Source organism: Protopterus annectens, chromosome 1.part0 (assembly GCF_019279795.1).
Source record: "Protopterus annectens isolate FY-2018-M chromosome 1.part0, PAN1.0, whole genome shotgun sequence".
NCBI classification, from domain to species: Eukaryota; Metazoa; Chordata; order Ceratodontiformes; family Protopteridae; genus Protopterus; species Protopterus annectens.
In genome coordinates, this window is record NC_056725.1 from 1,076,192,909 (window position 1) to 1,076,216,373 (window position 23,465).

Below are 23,465 nucleotides of genomic sequence, written 5' to 3' on the forward strand. Positions count from 1 at the left end.
GAAAAGGTGGCAACCCTATCAGGTTCTTTTGAGGTGCATCATCTCTGGGACTTTTTACAAAATTCTTGAGAGTCCAAGACTAATTTAAATGCTTTTTCATTTATTTTCACTTATTTTATTCCATTTTCACTTCCCTGTCATTTTTACCTGTGCCTTATAGCTAATTTATCTCATTTGCACTGTTTTAATGCAGTTTACTGATTAACTGCATTTCATTACTGTTTAACTGTATTTTATTGCTATTTACTGCAATTCATTACAGTTTAACTGCATTTTACTACATTTCATTACTGTTTCTGGCAGCCCTCTTGTGTTGGTAGGATCCTATCCTCTCTACTAATGAGAGTTGCATGGCTACCTGGACCTTGTCTAGCACAAGCTAATTGGTAAAGGCAGCAAGGGCTAGCAAGATTGGCTAGATGTCTGTGTTACTAGAATCTTATATTTTTGTTATTTAAACCCTGCATTCGAACTGGTTTAGGCTTGTTTGCACATCACACACTGGAGTTGCACTGTATTTAACCCATTGCAATGTATTCCGGCTACAAATATTCCCTTAGTAGCACTTGTGTGATCACCTAGTAGTACTCATCTTAGACCTTCCACCCTTTATGACCTTAGCCATCTCTGCCCTCTCTCTCTCAGAGTCTGAGAAATATGGATAGAGAATTTCCTACGGTTTCTCCAGCCAGTCTGGTTGATATGGGCATCCTGAGAGAGTGTGGCAACTGCTTCATTTATACAGACAACCCACTACTACTACCACCTTGGAACACAATTTATGAGAGATGCATTTACATTGAGAACCTATACTCTATGCTCTCTCCCTCACAAGTCAGTATACCTGGCACCGTAAAGGTTGTCAACACAAACACTACACCTCAAGCACCACCCACACCTATACAACACACTCCCAAAAATGTGGAGGTCCTCAACAAATACCTATTCAAACAAAAGAGACCTCCGAGGCAAAAACACATGCAAACTTCACATCCCAGCACACTACCCACCACACATAGTCCATGTACCTGTGTCTCATAGCCACTAAGGCCTAACTATAAACCCAAAATATTAGTCATAGGAGACTCCATTGTAAGACACACAGATGTGCCCCTTACCAGGCTGGATAAAGAGAAAGTCACAGTCAGTTGTTTGTCAGGTGCCAGAATTCACCATATAACACATGCACTCAAGTCTCTCAACAATAGGTACTGTTACAACTCTGCAATAGTCCATGTTGGCATGAATGACTTGAGATGTACCTCCATGGACTATATGAACAGAGACATGATTGAGCTCACTGAATATGTGTCCCAGGCAGGTATGTCCCTAACCTTAAGCAGCAGTCTATCATCACCCAGAATGATGCCTCAATACAAACAGAAAATGATTGACTTTAACAATTGGCTTAGCTTCTGGTGTCATTCCAAGGGGATCCAGTACCTGACAGTCTAAGAAGTCATGATCGACAGACCACGATGCTTTGCCAGAGATGGCCTGAATCTGTCTTCCTTGGGCTTCAGGCTTCTGGCAAAGGCTCTTGCCTCCCCATAATGCTTTTTTTAGGCAATGCTATGAGGTCAAAACTACCAACATGAAAAGATCATTCAAATACAAATTAAAGATCATGCTGCTAAACACTAGGAGTCTCAACATGAAACTGCACTCATTGCAAGCATTTTTAACCTGAAGATGCTGACATTTGTGCAGTCACAAAACCTGTTTTAAAGCTGTGGAGAGCACCCCAGCCATACTAGGTTACTTATCCTATCATACATTCAGACCCCAAACTATGGCAGCAAAGCAAAAGGAGGTGAAATTTCAATATATATTAAAGACATGCACACCTCCAGGCTTGTCAAAAAGTGTGACACACAAGAGACACTACAGGTGCAGTTAATCATTGACAAGACCCCAGTTATTTATTTATTTATTTATTTATTTTATTTTATTTTACATTTGTTTACTGGGTTAGTCTGACTGAGCTGAGTGGCCCATTTTCAGTGGAGACCCAGGGCGAAAAGCTGCACAGTGAAATACAATTATTATACAGAGCAAATTAAATAATAAGCAATCATTATGATGCAAAAAATACTTACGAAGCGAGTATAGTTTTACACTATTATTTGATGAAGAAGTTGTGACAAGAGTAAACATAATACCAATACAAACAATAAATTATTGATAGACAGCAATGTTACAAAATAATTTATCAGTTTGGCATATATTAGTTCTGTACAGGAGAAAAGTGGGAGAGGAGATGAGAGGAAGAGTGATGTCTAATGGTTGTTAAAAGGCTAAAATAATATTGTAAGTTAAGCAAATCACTCAAGGAAAGGGGGCTAGTGAGATTATGCATGAAGACAGTGTATGTGAGGGGGAGGAGGAGGTAATAAGAGTCTTAGATGCATGGGAAAGTAGTTAAGGAGAATGAGTGCAGTGACAAGATCAGTGAGTTTCTAGGTATTCTTTGGTAGCTGCTTTGAATTGTTTAGGGTGTTTAAGGGATTTAATATCTAAAGGATGTTATTTAAATTATAGCTAGCTACAGGCCTCCAACTTTGACTCAAGATCTGGACCTCTTCAAATCTATCAAGATCCAGCCCTTTACTCTGATCCTGGGTTACTTTAACTCTCCAACCATAGGTTGGAAGAACTACTCATGGCAAAACACAAATGACCAGAGATTCCTTGATGTTTGTCAATGCAAATGCCTTGGACCTGTTAGTTGACACCCCCACAAGAGGTGGTAATATCTTAGACTTCATATTAACCAACATGAGTAACCACTGCAGCATCCCTAAGTGTCATCCTCCCTGGTAAGATATGATCAAAAAGTGGTCACTTTTGAAGTCGGCATCTCCCCTGAGCCCCCCGCCCCTTGCTATGGTCAAACATAAAAACTTATCTAAAGCTGATTACAACCTCCTGAGGAAGGCATACACAGATTCACACCCCCCCCATAGGAACTGGCACAAATGTCCAAACCTACATCAGTGTACTGTATGAGCATTTATAAAGCTGCATGGAATTAGGAATACCCAAAAGGACATAATACTCCTATTCAAGGAAGATTAAATCTGTCTGTTGGACATCTGCAATAAATAGACTCTATAATAAATGGGAAAAAAATGCTGCACATGACCAAGAAGAACCAGGTGCCTAATTGGAAGCAATCTCTCCTTAGCCTGAACAAGAAAATAAGAGCACTAGTGAAATCATCCAAAGCAAACTTCAAGTCCAAACTGGCCTCATCTACTAAAGACAATCACAAGGCTTTCTTCAAATATTTCTGCAATCTCAAAGGACGCACTCAGATCTGCTCAGAACTGGTAGTCAAGGACAACGCATACACAAATACCATAAATATAGCCAACCTGCTGGCAGATAGGTTCAGTGAAAACTTCACCCCTCTACCCCCCATCAGTAAATCAGGACATGCCCAGTACCTGCCCCCTCTCCTTATCTCTAGGGAGGAAGTCTTCACTTCCCTCTCAAAGGCAAAAAATACAGCCTCCATGGGACCCAACAACATCCCAGGCTGTATCCTCCATGAACTCAGGCAGGAACGTGAGGCACCTTTAAGCTCCCTAATCAACCAAAGCCTGAGTACCAGCTTCATCCTAGCCAAGTAGAGGACAGCTAATGTCATCTCTTTGCACAAAGGTGGGGTATTCACCGATCCAGATAATTATAGACCCATCAGCCTAACTAGCCTGATCTACAAGGCCATGGAACAGATTATCATGGACCTCATTAAGAAGGACATTGGCAACCACCAAACACTCTATCGCTCACAGTTTGTTTTTGTCAAGGGGAAGTCATGCCTGTTAAATTTGGTTGACTTCTTTGAGACAGTTACCAAAGCTATGAATAAGGGGAAAATTGTGTACTCCACCTACCTTGACTTGGCCAAAGCTTTTGATACTATTCCCCACTTGGGTATAACAGATACACTCACTCAACTAAGCATCAATCCATATGTTACCAGATGGGTAACAAACTGGCTCACTTATAGAACCCACCTGAAGCAGTAAACCCATAATGAGTGGTGTACCCCAGGGTTTGGCCTTGTGGCCTCTGTTGTTTGGGATATACTTTCTGAGGTGCAGGTCAAAATCAGTGGGCTATGGCTGACAATGTTTGCAGATGACTGCAAGCTGGGCACTGCCATTAATTCCCCTAGTGATGTGGACATCCTCCAAGAGGGTCTCACCCAAAGCAAATGACTGGTCCCAGTAAAATGGCCTCAAACTGAATGCCAAAAACATGCATCACCGTCCCCTTTTGGGAGAGTGACATCCCTACAAATTATTACATTAATAACATGGTCCTAGGCATGCAATCAGTCATGAGGGACTTGGGCACTCAGGTTGATAGCAAACTGACTTTTGGCCACCATATTGCCTCCATTGTACAGAAAGTTTCTACATGGCCCACCTTATTAAGAAGGGAATCTCATCTAAGGACAAGGAGATTATAACATCCCTGTATTCTTCCCTTATAAGACCCATTATTGATTACAATGCCTCTTTTGACATGTATCTAGCAAAGCACATGCAGCAGCTGGAGAGACCACAGAGGTTACTCACCAGGAGAATCCAGGGCCTTAAACATCTACCCTACACATATAGGCTAAAATACAGCCAATGGAATCAGGACATTTAAAACTCTACAATACACAAAAATAGGAAGACAAAGAGGAGAAGTAGAAAAGCAGATTAGTAATGGAGAAGTTAAAGAAATAGAAACTGAGGTTATGGAGTACCTGCAAAGTGAAGGATTCAGTGTAGAGAATCAAATGCAGAAAGCACTACAACAGGATAGAGCAATGGATATCCAAGTTAAGGAGAAGCGAGTGGAATAGGAAGCAATAGGTCAGGTGCCATATCAAGATACTTTGAAGCCTTCTACAGGAAACCAGTATAAACATTCACTTGAAGCTAGATAGCAAGGAAAGGAACAGGAAACTGAAGAAACTCTGATGCAGTAAATTTTGAGGAGTAATAGACCAGTGAGTTCCCATATGATGGCGCAATGGATGACACAGGATGAAACTGAAGTAGAATGTGCTACAGAAAGATGATATAGAACATACTATAGAATGCCCCCAGGAAATGGAAAATAAGGGATGTGCCCTCAGTTTGGAAGAAAATGAACTAAGAGAAGACTTGCTTGATTTAATAGGCATGGATAGATATATTAAGATTAATGAGAGAAATAGGCTGAAAAAGGTCAATAAAACCCCAAAATTCAGAAGTATGATAAAACAAATGAATGCAGTAATTAGGATTGTCCATAGAGATCCATGCGATATAATAGAAGTAAACATGATATATTATTGTGATGCTAAATTAATAACTGATGCAGTTCTACCACAAGAACATAGAGTAGCAAGGGAAAGGAAGGGGAGAAATTGAATACCATTATGGATGTATCGAATAAAGAAAATTATAAAGCAATTAAGACAAGAAGTGTCACTGTTAGAAAACTAAAGAAGAGGCAATAGATCAACAAAAATACTAATAAAGCAGATGTGATAAAAGCAATGTGCAGTATTAGAACAGACCAGGATCTATCATGCACTATCGCAAATAACAAAGAAAAAATTTCAGCACAGGAAAACAACTTAGAAGATACACAGATAAATATAAAGGAAAAGTACAAAATAAGCAATGTATTGATGACCCAAAAAAGTTTTATATAGAATTGGGAAACAAGGTAAAAGGAATTGAAAGATGGCCTAAAAAAGAGGAAATAGATACATTTTTGAGAAGTATCTATGAAGATACTGTGGAACATAACAAAGATGCTAAATGGATAGAAGAAGTAAAAGAAAGAATAAGAAGTTTAAATATGCAGGATATGAAATGGGATGAAGTAACAACCAGAGAGATTGAAACAAAGTTAAGAAACGCCTTTAACTGAAAAACCCCAGGCCCAGATTCAGTACCTAACATTTGGTTAAACGTATTAACATCTTTGCATGAAGATTTAGCCATGAGTAAGAATTATTTATATGCACACTCTGAACAGACTAACTGGCTAACAACAGACAAAATAATGCTCCTACTTAAGAGTGAACCTGCAAGCTACCCTACAAATTATAGACCAATAACATGCCTTCCGACGACATATAAACTGCACACAGGAATTAATGCCATCTGAGTTTATAGTAATTTAGAAGAAAACTCAATTATGGCAATAGAACAAAAGGGCAATAAAAGAAAGTCATATGGAACAAAGGATCATTTGTTGTTAAAGTTATACTGGATAACTGTAAAAAGGGGAAGAATTTAAGTAATGCATGGGTTGACTATAAAAAAGCATTTGATAGTATCCCTCATTCATGGATAAAAGAGTGCTCAAAAATGTATAAGATACACCCTACACTGATTGACTACATTACAGTGACCATGAAACACTGGCAGATCTCTTTGCAATTAAGCCACGATAAAGGACAAATTATTATCCCAGGGGATAAAAATTCAAATGGGGATATTCCAGGGTGACTCTCTGTCACCATTGCTATTCTGCCTTTCCATTAACCCATTAAGCTGTTTACTTAACAGCTTAGGCCATGGGTACAATTTGACTCACAAAAAACAATAAAGTGTAAAGACTTCTCATCTTCTCTTTGCTTATGATTTAAAACTGTATAGCTCATCAGATGAGGAACTGAAAGCACAGCTACAGGTTGTCAAAACGTTTTCATATGATATAAGAATGTTGTTTGGTCTTGATAAGTGTGCAAAAGTAACCTTTAATGCATGAAAACTACAGCACCAGGAAAACATGAGTTTGGGACAAGAATGTGATATAAAAGAACTCGAGCAAGAGGGAACATATTAATATTTGGGAATTGATGAAGGATCATCAATAAAACATGAACAAATGTGAATAAAACTGAGTAAGGCATACTTTAGAATACTTAATTCTGAAGACGGCATTGAAATCTAGAAATATAAATCCATGCTATAAACCAATTTGCTCTTCCTGTCCTAACTTACAGTTTTGGAGTGATTGACTGGCCCCAAAATGTGTTGGATAGATTAGATAGGAAAACAAGTAGGATGCTTCATGCTCACCAAATGATTTATAAAAATCAGTGTATACCAAGATTATATATTCCCTATTCCGAAGGAGGGATGAGCCTCCTTGAAAATGATTGCATGTATAGATCTGCAATTGTGGGACTGCACACATATTTGCTGACCTCACAAGACCCTAATCTAGTGAAAGTTTTGAAAAATAAGGAGAATAAATCTAAGATGACTTCTCTGATTAATTTAGCAGAAGCATATCAGCATCAAGCAAGAATGGAAATCAAATCAGAAGGAGATGAAAATTAGGCAGCAACGGATGCCAAAACACAAAAGAAAGAATATAAGTTGAAGGACCAGATGAGAAGGCAAGAAATGTGGAAAAAGCATAAATATAGTTGCAAGTAAAGAAAACTTCTGGAAGAACCTCACGTTGATCAAGAACGGATGCAGGAATGGTTAAGGAAAGACAAATTCAAACCAAGCGATGAAAGGTTAATATTGGCAGCCCAAGATATTGTGCTACATACAGGCTGGTTTACAAAGTCCATTGAACATGTGGAAGAAACAGACAAATGTTGGTTTTGTAAAACCAAATTGAGAACAGTTTCACAATTTGTTGCTGCTTGTGATATACTAATGGCAAAAGGGCTATATACTAAAAGGCATAATAATCTGGCAAGGCTGATGCTGAGGATTGTGCAAACATTATTGTATTGAAGTGCCTGAAAAACAATGGAAACATGAGACACAAAGCATCATAGAAAATGAAGTTTATATCACATGTGATCACCCATTACCAACAGTTCAAAAGATAGATGTTATAAAACTGGATATAGTAGTCCAAAAAAAAGAAGACAAAAGTAGCACTGATCATTGAAATCACTACACCCAGTGACTAAAGTGTCTTGTGTACATAGGGACACAAAGTCATAAAATATCACGATTTGCAGGCAGAAACGAGAGCAATTTGGAAGAAACATACCCAGACTGTTCCAATAGTAGTAGGAGCAATGGGTTTTATAAAAAAGAATCTACAATCATTTTTAGATATGTTACCAATCCATGTAGCCCTGTACATATTGCAGAAGGAGTCATTACTGGGCACATTGCGGGTGCTGTGAAAAGCACTTTTGGCTGACATCAAAGATTGAAACAATACTAATTTCATGAACTTTAGTTGTACTTTGACTTAGGAATGGAGTCCATTCCTGTCATAGTAGTAGAAATCCAAAAGACTTCGAGAAATAAAAAAAAAAATGGATAAAAGCCCTGTCCCTCTACTCAGTCTCATACAGACTCCTCAGAGGAGACCTCTGTCTGGCAAACAAAGCAATCTCAGACATTGCCTTTATGGGACTGTTGCATCTCCGCAAGACAAGCTCCACCTGAGTATCACGCACACACAACATGGTCTGTGACATCACTAGGACTTGTTGGTGGGACAGATTTGTATCCCAGAGACTCCTCCTTCTGGGAATAGACTCCCTCTCTATATCAAGCAGAGTACCTCATTAACCCGTTTTAAGCGCAACCTGGATAACTTGATGGGGAACAGAAAATACACCTCTGGAATTGCACTTGTGTCGCTGCTGGACAGGGGCATCGGGTGATGACTTGTCATAACATGGACTAATTCTTGGCTAGGATTGTAAGGGCCTCAGGGGCAATTGCCTAGTAACTTCCCATTATCCTATGATCCTATGATTTCCTTTATTGTTCCTTACTTCTCTTATTATTCGTTTCTTTAACCATTTTACTTTGATATGGAGCTACTTCTTATTTACATCCTTGTAAAAATTGTCTTTGTTAAATAACAACTCTTTTCATTTTTTTCTTGATTCATTTCAGAAAATGTTCTTTTTTTCCTAAAAACTTTTATTTCTTACTTATTATGTCTTTAAAGACTTCATTACTAATTTTGTCATATTTACAACTATCTTGAATTCTTTTTGTCCTTTGCTATTCCAGTACTTCCTTTTCATATTTTTCTTTTAAACTTAACCACCAACTTATCCAATTTTTATAAAATCTTATCATGTCTATATGATCTAACCTTAATTGATGTATTATTTGCCATACATAATCATTAAAATCTACTTCTTTAGTTATTTTTATACCTCTGCCTATTTTTATATATTCTATTTTCTCTTGAATATCTATCCAAATTGCTATGTGGTCTGAGAAACCCATAATTTTCACTCCTTTGTGTAATATTTTTAAACTCTCTGATAATATAATCAGTTTCAGCTCTCAAATTACCCCTTTTGTATGTCCAGTATTTGTTTCCCCATAAATAATTTTTTCCATTTTCAATCAATTCCAAAATAACCTTTACATCTGCCCCTTCCTTTCTCTTATGTCTTAAATCACAGTTACAGTCTCCTACTACTATAATTTGCATATTCAAACCAATGCAATCCAGATTTTTTCTAAAATTAACTTATTTCTGTTTTTGTATAGTGCATGTATAAAGTGTGATTACCCTGTATAGCTGATTCTTCCATCTTATATCTACTATTAATATTTTCTTAATAGTAGTAATGTACAATCCAAAATTGCTATACATTCTTTACATAAATTTGGTATGCCTGAGCATTTTTCTCTTACATTCCATGTAACCTTACCTCCCCATAACACATTTACTTGTATTCTTTCTTCCTCTGTTGTTGTTCTTACAATATTATGATATCCATATCTAACAATCTACACCATTCCAACATCCTAACCTTTATACTATTAATATTTATGGCTAGAATTCTCACATTGTGGAAAAGTTTCTATTGTTTTTATCCTTTTCCTTTTTTTGTTTCCTCCTATACCTATGTTAACATTTACAGTTTCTATCTTTTACTCTATTCCCAATAGAATTTATTTTACTTTTAACTCTTATCATTTTATCTTCTTCATCACTTGAATTACTTAATTCTTCTTCTGTCTTTCCTTCTTTTTTATTTCTTTCCCCTGTATATTCTTTCATTTCCATCTTTATATCTTCTTTATTTCTATTTTCTTTTTGTGTTGTTTCTATGTTATCTACTAAAACAGTCTCTCTATCTCAGTCTAACTTAATTATCTGTGTATGATTCTCTTTAACATTACCATCCCTCCATGAATGTCCTAATTTTTCACACTGTATGCATTTTTGCTCACAGTTTTCAATTCAAAACATTTCTTTTTGTCACAATTTTTTTATTAAATGGTCATTTTTACCACAAAAAAAGTCTTTGGTTGACCCCAGTATTTAACTAATCCCTTGTTCCCCTCCACAATTATTATACTGGGAAAATGTATTATATTGTCCTTGTGCATTTGCAATATAACACCACATTCCCACCCCCAGTCCATAAACCTTGGTTGTTGTAAATCTTTGTAATGCCCATTACATCTCTACACACAGTTTTTAAATAGTCTTTTAAAATGTCTCTTTCAGCTTCAGTATGAAATTGTGTAAATATTTATTTTTGCTTGCCTATTAAATGTTTGCATAAAATATACGTTCCAAGGAAAGTCATTCTTTCTTTCTTTTTTTCATATTGTTCAAATAATTATTCCATATACTGCACTTCCTTGAAAAAATGTCTCAAAAGATATTCTTGTTAATACAAATAAATGTTCTTACCTCTCTGGGTTCAATGCCAAGTGGTAAAATTATACTGTCCAATATTTCATACCTGCTATTTGTGCATTCAGTTTCTTTTCTTACTTCTTTATTTCTTGAACTTCTTTTTCTTATTATATTCTGTCCATTATTTTACCTCATGACACTGCCTTTTCATGTACACCTCCCCAACTGGAGGGTTGTAACAACATGCTCAGGTTTTGCAAACATATTTTGTTGAAATAACTCCTTCAAATCCATAATACCTACTTTGACTCCTTTTTGACTTTCAGCCAATTCTCTTTCTCTTTTTTTTCCCTTCTCCATTCTCTCCACTCTGCTTAACCTCTGATTCATTATTTAACGTATTCAACTTTTTCCTGTTCAGTTAACAGCTCAAATCATATCCAATACATGAAAAAACTGCTTCCTCCTCCATATTTGATTTTCAGCTTCCCGCTTCTCTGAGCCGCCTATGCAGCTGGACCAGAAGGCAGGAAGTGTAACAGGGAATTGAGTCCCTGTATGGAAAGAGTAGTTTTTTTTACTGATATGTACATTACATATTGTTTACATATTTACATTATTTACATCTATTTACAAATCTCCTTACATTATAAACTCCAATTTAAGCATTCTCCCCACTCTTTTATCCACAACCTAAATGTTATTTTTTCCAAGATCTTTGTCAAAGTCCATTTTCCATTGTATATAATTTAATTTAGTCTCTCATTCCATATAGTCCATGAAGAATAAAATATTATTCTGTCCATTTTCTACACTTCTTCCTGTTTATATGCACCATAATAACCAAATTCTATTATGTCCATATTTATTTGTTCAAATGTTAACAAACGTTTCACACTATTATCTTTACATATTTCTTTCCACAAAATATTAACTCTTTCACATTTCAAAAACACATGATCAGTAGTCTCAAACTCTCCACATTTACTACATATTCTATCTTGCTTTTTTGTGTGGCATATTTGTCTTAACCGCCAATTTTCTAATAGACCATCTCCATAAAAAATCATCGCATTCTTTAATCTTTTTATAGTTATTACATCTCATCATTGTGACTTTTTCTTATCTATTTCTAAATCTTTCCATCGATCAATACAATAAAATGATTTCATAATATTCAAGTACCACGCCTTTCTATTTTTCTCACATATATTCTTTTTTATTTTCCATAACACAATTTTGTTTTGGTACTCTTACATTTCTTCATTCCCAATGCTTTTACTTCATTTTTTGACTTCCATTCCTTCGTACAATTCTTTGTATTTATAATATAGTATCATTGCTATCAAGTTTTTTTATTTTCCTTCATAATTCCTTTTAATACCTTATATAAAATTAAAGATGCTGCATGCACTATTGGCCTTATTAAACCCCAACCCTCCTTGCTCTTCTTTCATATACATAATCCCTCTTTTGACTGGATTCAGTCTAGAGCCCCATATAAAAGAGAATGGCATCATCATTTATTCCTTTTCATAGTAAGTAGGAATCACATAGATGTTAGCAACATAAGCATTTTTTTCTATTAACATGGTGTTCAAAAGTATGCTTTTTTCTATATGAAAATCTATATGATTTCCAAAAATGTGTCTTATCCTTTACTTCCTTGGGTACATTATCCCATTGTTGTTGTCTGTATTCATTCCTTACAAATATTATTCCTAATATATCTATATATTTTTATTGAATTCAATACCTCCTATCATACCATTAAAACCAAATCCTTTATTTTGGCTTTAAACTATTTTTTTAATTTATACTTAATTTTTCATTTACTTTTTCCAGTCATAATTTATTTTTAACAGTTACTACAATATCATCCATATAATTATACATTATTGGCAATTGTACTTCCTTTATCATTTTATATCCACCACTACTTGGCATGTTATTAATTTCCTTTACTATTAGATTCATAACTAATGAGGAGATTGCACTACTAGCTGGGCAGCCCTGCTTTATTCCACATTCTATTTTTATTTCCTCCTCAATCCAGCCATTTACATTTGACTTCATATAGTTCCTTTCATAAACAGATTCTATTACTTGTAATATTTTTTGCTTACATTATATGCCTGCAAAATTCCCCATAATGATTTTTATTGAATATTATCATAAACTTTACTTATATCCACTATCATAACCTTCACTTCTACATATTTTATGATATCATCAAATATTTCTCTTATTATCCACAATAACTCTTGATTTCCTTTTCCTTTTCTTCCAAATACATTTTGGTCATATAATCTATCCTTTTTTCTGTAACTTTCTGTTATTGTTCTCATAAAAAAAAATTATAATCTATATTATTCAATGTTATTGGGCTCCAATTTTTATCTCCTCTTTATTTCCTTTTTTAAAATACAAATTTTATAACTCCTGTACATATCTCTTTCTCTTTAATTCCAGTTTCTAACAATTCATTCATAACATTTATAAAAAAATATTTTCTTGGCTCTTTTTCATTTCTTTATATACACAATATTCAATTCCATCCAGTCCTGTTGCACAATTCCTATTAATATTTTTTTAGAATTTAATTCAATTCTATCATGGTTAGTCTTTGTTCTAAATGCTCATTATCTTATTTATTTAAATGTTCACATTTATAAATCTGTTCTATGTTTTCTTCTCTCTTGACAAATAATTCCAATACATATTCTTCAATTATTTAATATATTCCTTCTTGCTGTCTTATTTGCTTACCTTCTTTATATGTTAATCCACTTATTATTTTTCCTTCTTTTTCTATTTTACTCAAATATGGTGCTAACTCTTCTTTCTTTGTTTATATTACAAGTTGTTAATTTTAATTTAATTCATTTTATATATTTCTCTTTATTTTTCATAAATGAATTTGTCTTCTCTAATAAGTCTCTAAATGTTTCTTGACTTAATATCTTATATCTCTCTTTTTCTTTTCTTCTCTTCATCCTTATACATTCTAAAAATACTTTTTTTCTATTTTTTCTTTAAAATTAAGCCATGAAACAGCCCACTTTTCATAAAACTCTCTCATAGTCATATGTTTTTTCCATAATTCCACAAGTTCTTTTTTCTCTTCTAAATCGTATTCATTTTCATTACTTCTCTTTATTCCTTTTCCTTTTATTATGCATTCTTCATTTTCCTGTACTTTAACCCATATTGCCACATGACCTGAAAATCCAGCATACTTAATTCCTTTTTTATAGCTTTTAAACTATCAGATATTAAAAACAATCAATGCATGTCCTAATTTTATTCCTTTTATAGGTCCAGTGGTTATTCTTCCATGCACTTAACTTTCCACTTCTCATAATTTCTCTAGCCATTTTAACATCACAATTGCTCTTATTTTTCCTTAAATTACAATTATAATCACCCACAACTATAATGTCCATATTTAAACAAACATATTCAAGAATATTTTTAAACATCATTTCTCTCTCTTTTTTGTTATATATGCATATAAAGCTATAATTCTTCACACATATTTTCCATCTTATATCTATTACCATAGTTCAGCCTAGTTCTACTATAGTTACATCTAATATTTTAATGCTTTCTTGACATATAATGCAAAAATGTGATTTAAAGTGCAAAAATATGGCAATAATGTTTGCCCCTTTCCTTTCTTATGTTCTCTAAGCATTATGTTTTTGAATTTTATTTTCATTTCTTTAACACTTTTCCCTATCAAATTATTTTCTTTCTTACTTTGCACCAGTCAGTTTCTTTCTACTTTTCTTCTCTGTTTCTTTTCCTTGTTACTTTCTTTAACTTCATGTATAACCTCTTTATCAGTTTCATCTTTTTGTACATTTTCTTATATAACATATTCTACTATTACTTTATCCTGTACAACTTCATTTTCATTTTCTTGCACATTCATTTCATATTCTAGCCATGAATGACCAGTATTGCCACATGTTTGCACTTTAAATTACATTTTTGCATTATGCCCTGTTTTACCAGACAAATAACATTTTTTTATTACATTCATTGAGTAAATGATAATTTTTTCCACAAAATAACTTTTTAGTTGACCCCTGTATTTTGGTAGTGATTCTACTATTTCAACTACTTTTTCATCAACCTTCACTTCATTTTCAGTCAAAGATGAATCAGCCATATTTACTTTCTGTTCCTCCTGGCTGCCTTCTCACCTGGACAGGAAACAAAAAGTCAGGATGTGCAACACACAAATCCTTCTCCCAACTATGAAATGTAGGGGAGTTCCCCGATGCCCTGGCAAAATTTCCCGTTTGTAGAAATGCCCCCTCAAGATTCACATGAAAACAGGTCTCTAGCCTTTTGTGATTAACTCGGTCAACAAAGGATAAATAATGAAGTCAGCTATACTTCTATTGGAACCATATTCCTGTTGTATAATTTTAGTTTAAGGCAACATTGCCAAGAGACTAGAGAAAGGCAAATTACATTTGAAGCTGCATTACTAATTGCACAAGGACTTATCTTTTTAAATCAGTTGCACTTTGGGTGCCACAATATGTCTTTAATTCTAAAAATATACATACATATTGTGAAGCAAAGTCATGCCAGGCTAAAAGTGAATGTCTATCAAATGTACTTATGCCAAGTTGAAGGAACCGGAATGTATAATTTTTTTCTATGTTTTTTTCTCTTCTGCCTCTGGCATGTTTATCTGGAATGTATGGTTTCATAGTAATCGCTTTTGTCTGCCCAGCTCTTAAAGGATGAGTGAGGGGCTAGTTTTCAGTCAGGATGGCTCCTTCTTCTTAGATAACAAAAAACAATGAAACAGCCTTGTAATGTAATGGTCATTGAAAAGTATATAATTGTGACTTACTGAAATCTTGATGTTGTACTTATGGACTTGCTGAGAGAACATCCTACAGGTACAGTGTTTCATGTAGCAACTAGCTAGAAAACTTAACTGGAGTTAGATTTTTATGTAAGCATTCTATATGTGTTTACTGCACTTTGTGTTAATTTTCCTTGTGTGTCAATCGACAAATATTTTATGCTGTATCTGTGACATTTTCTTTATTAAGTAAAATCCATTTAATTATCTTCAAGGTATTCTGGCTAATATTTATTTATTTTTTAATAGAAGTGTATTTATGCACTGCTGCACAGCAAAGAATAGGGTAGCAATTTACACTGAGGAATAACAAACTGTAGCCCACATCATCAAGACAGCTGACTAACTGTGAAAGAGATATCAATTGGCAAAAAAAAAAGAGCAGACAGATAACTAAAATTCTCTGACTTTCCTTGGGGTGGTGACAATACTACCAGGACCAGGAGGAAAACTGTGGGGGACTAGAGAGTTCTGCAGCCTTCCTTAGAAATTGTGAACATTTGTGTATGTTTGTGAAAAATAACACTTTGTGTAAATGGCATTTCCAGATAGAGGGTTACTGGGAGACACTGGCTCATGGAAAGAGTGTCATGGCTCTGTAAGTGAATAGCATGAGTCTGATTTGGGTATGGAGGTTGAAGACCCATACCCAGGACAGTAGCATCTATTCTTTCTATGCTCTTGGTGCCAAGATTGCATTTTGTGGATTGTTTATTGAAATACACTGGGTAACAGCATCTACATCTTATCTGAAGGCAATGTTGCCACCAGTTCTTCACACACATCTTATGGAATAGCAATGCAGTGTCATCAAGACTTCAACATTTCATTTCTTTTATATATATATTAAACCTTTTAAACCAAGTCCATTGCAGAGGAAAATAATTTCATTAACATCACTGGTTTATATTATCCAGTATGTGTCCCTCGTGATAAAATAATGCTGCATGTTGGCAGATAGTATGCAAATGTGGAATATGGAGTTGCTTTTGGGTACATGTGCACTATATGTTTCCTTCAAATCATACTGTGAAATAACCTCATTCTCTTAATAACATTAATAATTTATTTGGCAGAGATTCAATGAGTCCAATATGTGGACTAGGTCATATAAGATAGTGGTCACTGATTTTTAGGTTTTAATGTAAGTTTAATATTCTAGGTAGTAGATGCAGTTTTGTGTGCCATACAGGTAGTGTTGGCATGAAGCAGAGCATTCTAATCCCAAGTTTACACGCAGGTTGTAATCTCAAATATATTAATTCATGAAATAACTGACAGAATGGGTATAATTTCTTAATGAACTAAAAAGGAAAAATGCATTTAAAAAGAAGAGCTTATGAAATGTCCTCAAAAAGCGACATGAAGAAACTCATATTTTTTATGCATCCTAAGAAGTCAAGTACTTGGGGAAATGTGTGGAATGAGAAATAACTCAGGCAGCTCTGATGCAATTAATGTTGTGAAGTGATAGGGGAAGTGAGTCGAAAGAACAATGGATGGCACAGGATGAAACTGAAGAGAATGTGGCACAGGAACATGCTGTGGAATCTTATACAGAATGCCCACAGGAAATGGAGAACAAAGAATGTGCCCTCAATTTAGAAAATGATCTAAGAGAAAAGTTGCTTGATTTAGTAGAGATGGACAGACATATTAAGATCAATTAAAGAAATAGACTACAGAAAGTTAATAAAACCCAAAAAGGAAGAAGTTTGATAAAACAAATGAACACAGTAAAATTAGGCTGTTCATAAAGATTCATGTGATATAACAGAAGTAAATAGGATATATTACAGTGCAGCTAAACTGATAACAGATAAAATCTTACCACAAAAACACAAAGCAGTAAAGGAAAGGAAGGTGAGTAATCGTATGCCATCATGGAAGTATCAAATAGAGAAAATTATAAAGCAACTAAGGCAAGAGGTGTCACTCTTAAAATAGTATAGAAGAGGGAACAAATCAAAAAAATACCAAGACCCCTGGATTCACTATCCTTCTGTGCAGGACTAACTTAGCCCTACATGGAAGTGGCCGTTTAGGAGCAGGACGGCAGCGCACCATGCATATTAATGAAGGGGTGCTGCTTGAGCTCCTAATCTTACACAGAGCGTGGAAGAGTGGAGGGGGCATGTCTGAGAGCAGATCTCTCAGAATTTACACACCCCTGCAATGAAGAACAGCAGACAAGTCATAAAAGAATGAACAAGACCGCTCATAGGTGTATGCATACCCCCAGCAGCATCCCCCACGTGTACAAGAGCAATAGTTAAACCAACAAATATAAAGATTTTTTTTTTTTTTTTTTTTTTTTGTATGAAACAGATTAAATTTAACCATAGATGTGCAGGTTTGCCCATCACTTAACTACGGTTGATGCAGCCTAAATGGCAGAAGAGGATAAAAAGCAAGATAAATGCAAATGAAGCAGTACAGCAATAGTATAGTGGGCAGAACATTCGCCTTACAAACAGTCATTCCTAGTTCGAGTCCCACTGCAGTACATTCCATTCTCTATGTCAAATCATTTTATGACCAATATTTTTAGTTGCATAACCTACTAAATAACATATATTTGTGAACTGGAGTACTGCATTAAATGCAGATGTGAGGTGTCAGTGTCATAATGTTGCAATGTCCACAGATAATCACACGTGCCCCATACAGTATATGTACACAGGAATCAGGGATACAAATGGAAGGTAAAATGTGCGATAAATGATAACTCCATACAGCTTCCAAATTCCCCACCTTCCCAAGAACCATTAGACATTACTGTCTAAAGGAGTGAAATGGTAAGTGCGAGTAAGCACTTGTAAGCAAGTGTAAGCACTATTAAGCAGTAGTAAGTGGGAGTAAGCATATTTAAGCAGTAGTAAGTCGGTTTAAGAGCGTTTGCATGGGGGTAAGCAATGTGCACACAGTTTAAGAAATACTGAAGCTAACTTTCTGTAAACATATTTAACCTGGAGTTAGCATTGCTTACCCTCGTGCAAACCCACGCAAATCCGCTTATAATTGCTTAAAAGTGTCTTAATCACACTGTAAGCAACAGCCTCTGTTCTGGCCAGAAACAAAATAAACAGCCTCTGCAGGTTTTGAACCCAGGACCCTGTACACTATACTCACAGTAGGTAAACACTAAGCCATCACAGCAGTACGTAAGACTGAGTTATCACCAAACAAATCCTCACTATAGGAACATCAAACTAAACATGTAAAAGGAATCTATATACAGTCTTATGTTGTATAACCTACTACATGACATTAATATGTGAACTGGAGTACTGCAGTAAGCCCAGATGTGAGGTGTCATTGTAATAAAATGTTGAAGTCCTCTAATAAACACAAGGACTCCATACACTGTACGTACACATGAATCATGGATACCAGACATATATATAGCATGTAATGGATAATAAATCAATGCCAAAAAGCAAATATAATGCAAATTAAATATTAAGCAACACTAAACATTGCACAGCCCAGCTTTGTAGGTATAAGCAATTTGTAGGCCAGCTAACTCAATGTGCCCATTGGTATACCCCTTTAAACAATGCCAACCTTAGGTAAGCAGGTTTGCCCATAGCTTAGCCTTTTCAAAACCATCCAGTCACAGCAAATTTTGGAAATCAGCCCTATTTAAATCAAACAGGTGGGAATACATCTCATAACTGGTTGTAGCTTCACCTTTCAGGGACTATGTTGGGAATGGGAGAGGGTGTGTGCTTTCAGGTGCAGTGCTGGGGCATCCAGGAGTCCAGAGTCGTGGCAGGATTCCTTGTGAAAGACCATAAGCAGAGACTGCTGCAGGGCCAGTACCAGGGTTCACAATATAAAGCAGAAGCTTGGGACCATCTCACCCATGACCTCACCAGTGCCACTGGCATGACCCGAACTAATGAGCAGATCAGGCATCAGTATGCCGACCTGAAGCAGTGAAAGAAGGATCTCTTGGATCAGTGGATCCAAGAGGCTAGGGGGACAGTGGAGGTCCCAGCTGTGTGCAAGTATCACTCCACTACCTGTTTAATATTTGACAGCTTATCTAGATTCTGGATAGATATGGCTAAATATTCTTCTTATGTCCTTCACAGTGGCAAATGAGTGGGCTGCGAACCAGGAGGCCCAAGAATGTCACTTGGAGAGGTTGTGACTCAAGGCAGGTTAGTAATACTCTTGCATGTACTATCATAAAAAATAAATCTAAAAGTATTAGTATGTTAAGTTAATTGCCTGTATAAAACCTGTATTGTGTAAGGCAAGTGCTGCATACACCAGAGAATAGGGCAGGAAGAGTCTCATATATGTTGTATGTAAATAAAAGCATAATAGTATGACAAGAAAGGTCTAACTACTAGACTGCATGTGTTTACTCTGGTATCATATGGTAATGTAGATTTGCAATCACTTAATAGTACTGTTGAATTAGACACTGTTACCCACACTGTGCAACATAAATAAAATGTGTAGAAATGTCTGTATATGACTGGTGTACTCCCAAGAGGTCATATAGTACAACTGAGAGAGACATAGACAGAAAACAGTGAAACAACAGACAACAAAATCCAAATAGCACATGCAACTGCAATGTGAACTGTTGCATTTTAGCACACCCAGCCATGGTTCAAATCCTGGGAGTGGTAGTAGTCTGCATACAGAATCTTACCCCACAACTGTACAGATATGTCCAGAATGTCTAGTAAATTGGCCAATATTTGCTGCCTGTCACTCTGTCTCCCTTGGAAATCAGTGGGATGATCCCAGACGTATAGGCAGCAAACAAGAAATACAACTGATCGTCACACATCTATAAGAACAAACGTGTCACTCTAGCAACTCCCCAAACTGTTATAAGAGTAATAGGCTATGTATGTCCCATCCACACCCCCATGTTGTCAACTGTGACCAGAGTGTGTACAGTAACAGAGTGAGATGTATGTGCATAATACTAATGTGAAATCTGCTAATTTGTGTGGCAACATTCAGGTAGTGCTAGGAAACATTGCTCCCACAGGTCCATGAGATACGAACACTGTGTCCACAAATAAAAGATTGATGCTCTGTACTGATACTCTTTACTTTGGTACTGTATGGCATTGTTATTGTTGCAATTGCTCTGAATAATAAGGTATTACTCATCGCTGTCACCCACACTGTGCTACATAATACAACTGTCTAGGAAATCCTGTATAAGAGTGTTGTAATACAAGGTCAGAATGTAAAACTATAGGAGAATTATAGACATAAATCAGATAAGAGATATACAGCAATATCTATATAGCACCCACAACTGCGATTGACAGTGTTTTCGTTTTAGCAGACACAGCCATGGTCCGAATACTGGGAGTGGAAGTAGGCTGCATACAGAATCATAGCCCACAACTGTGCAGATATGTCCAGATTATCCAGTATATTGGCCCATATTGGCTGCCTATCACCCTGTCCCCCTGGGAAATCAGTGGGATGATCCCAGATGTTTCGGCAGCATACAAGAAATACAACTGATTGTCACACATCTATAAGAACAAACCTGTCACACTAGCAACTCCCCAAAATGTTATGAGAGTAATAAGCCAAGTATGTCCCATGTACACCCCCATGTTGTCAAGCTGTGACCAGAGTGTGTACAGTAACAGAGTGAGATGTATGTGCATAATACTAATGTGGATTCTGGTAATTTGTGGGGCAACATTCAGGTAGTGTTAACAAACATTGCTCTCACAGGTTTGTCAGATATGAACACTGTGCCTAGAAATAAAAGATTGATACCCTGTAATGGTACTGTTTACTCTGGTAGTGTATGGCATTGTGAGTGTTGCAGTTACTCTGAATAATAAGGCATCACTCATCACTGTCACTCACACTGTGCTATGTAATATAACTGTCTAGGAAATCCTGTATGAGTGTTGTAAGTTACTAAAGGTTTAAGAGGGCAATAGTCTAAATATGTCCCAGTTCACCTGCATGTGGTCAAGACATGGCCAGAGTCTGTGCAAAAAGAGATGGACAGGTATGCACATATCATCAACCTGGAATCTGGGAGTATGTGTAGAAACAGTTAGTGTTAACAAACAATTCCACCACAGGTATACCAGGTAAGAGGTGTATACTGCAGGTAAAACTAGTTCATATATACAGTTGTCGACAGCCATACCACTGTCCAAACTAAGGCAATAGAGTAGTGTACTAATACTTGGAAGGTACAGATAACAGCACTGACTAGGAAAGTAATGTGAACTACAGGAATATATTAGTTGTTAATTGACATCCCCCCCCACACCATATCTGCAACAATAAACTAAATACCCAACTCAATTGGTATGTGCTGACTTAACTGTAATGTTGGGACATATGTCCTATTGTTTGATAATTATTTAAATCTGTTTCTATGCATGTGCTATCCTGAAATATTCCAACATTCATAGCATTATGCCATCAATGTACCTGCATGCTGTTGCAATTACCACTGTGGTCCCATATATGCATGTCTTCTGTTTGCTATGCAACTGTTCCTTATCTGGTGTCTGGGTTAATGGGAATATCTATGCATCCTTTTATACCTAACCCTGGAATGTGTTGACTATTACTAACCCACATATGTTTATAAAACATAAACAACATAGCACGTATGGGAATGCGGGTCCCAGCAGACCCACCTGTCCCACATCAGCTGACACTGGCACCAGGCACCAGTATATATGAAGCCCAACCCAGGACCTCCTCGTCCATTGGTCCTGCACCACCTTCAGGTGGAACTGCCTCAAAGGATTGGGCTCCCCCCACTGGAAGCGGGTGTGAACAGGAACCTGTCACCTGTCACCAGGTCCAGGTTGTGGTGCATAGCGAGCTCAAGTGGGAGTTTGGAGATCTGCTACTCCAGCTCGAGGGCCACTTATCACAACTAGAGGGTCGACCTGGCTCTATGACTCAGCACCCAGCACAGCCACCTTCAGGGCTGTGAAGGTGCAATGGTGACTGCCCAAGGGTGGGGATCTCAGTCCCACTGTTTCCACTAGGGGGCTCATGAGCTTCTGATTTCACAACACCCCGCCCATGTGTCATATACTGCCCCCGTATGCATCTTGTCTTGTCTGTTAACCTACCTAACCTACCTTGCCAAATATACCTACTATCCCACCCCAACATCCCACTCTCACCTGAAAAAAAGGGCAATCTGTTCCCCAAAAAAATTCTCGCCCCATACATAGCTGTCCATTTCGCACACATGTCCACTGGACACATGTAATCTGGTCTAATTAGCATCACAACATATTATTGTTGTCCTCACCCCTCTCTCAGGGGTTTGAGTGTCCAAATCTACCTCCAGATTCAGTGTATATGCACAGCTGTTGCTGAAGAAGAAATGGGCAGCTATGGACCTTCCCTACACCCTTCCTACACATCCCTATCTATTTTCCCTACTGCCTTTCCCTCTTTGTTCCCCTTTTTCACCACTATTCTATCAACCCTTTTTACTTTTCTTTTAAAGAAATTAGCGTGGGGGGGGGGTAAGTGGGAGTAAGCACTTTTAAGAATCAGTAAGTGGTTTTAAGCCTGTTTGCGCAAAGGTATGCAATGCCTACACAGGTTAAGCAATTTAGATGCTGAGTATAAGAAACTGAAAGCGGAAGTTAGCAGTGCTTATCTCTGCGCAAACCCGCACAAACCTGCTTACAACTGCTTAAAGGCGCCTTAATCACTCTGTATCCAATGGCCCTTGTTCTGCCCAGCAACAAAATAAACAGCAACTGCAAGTCTCGAACCCAGGACCCTGCACGCCATAGCAATTTAACACTAAGCCATGTCAGATATACATAATCCTGATGTTTTCACATACTATAGATATATATGTCTACATATATATGTCTATAAATATACAGCAATATGTAAGCATAAATATATATCTATATATGTATATACAGACATAATTCTATCGATATAAAACAGAACATAAAAA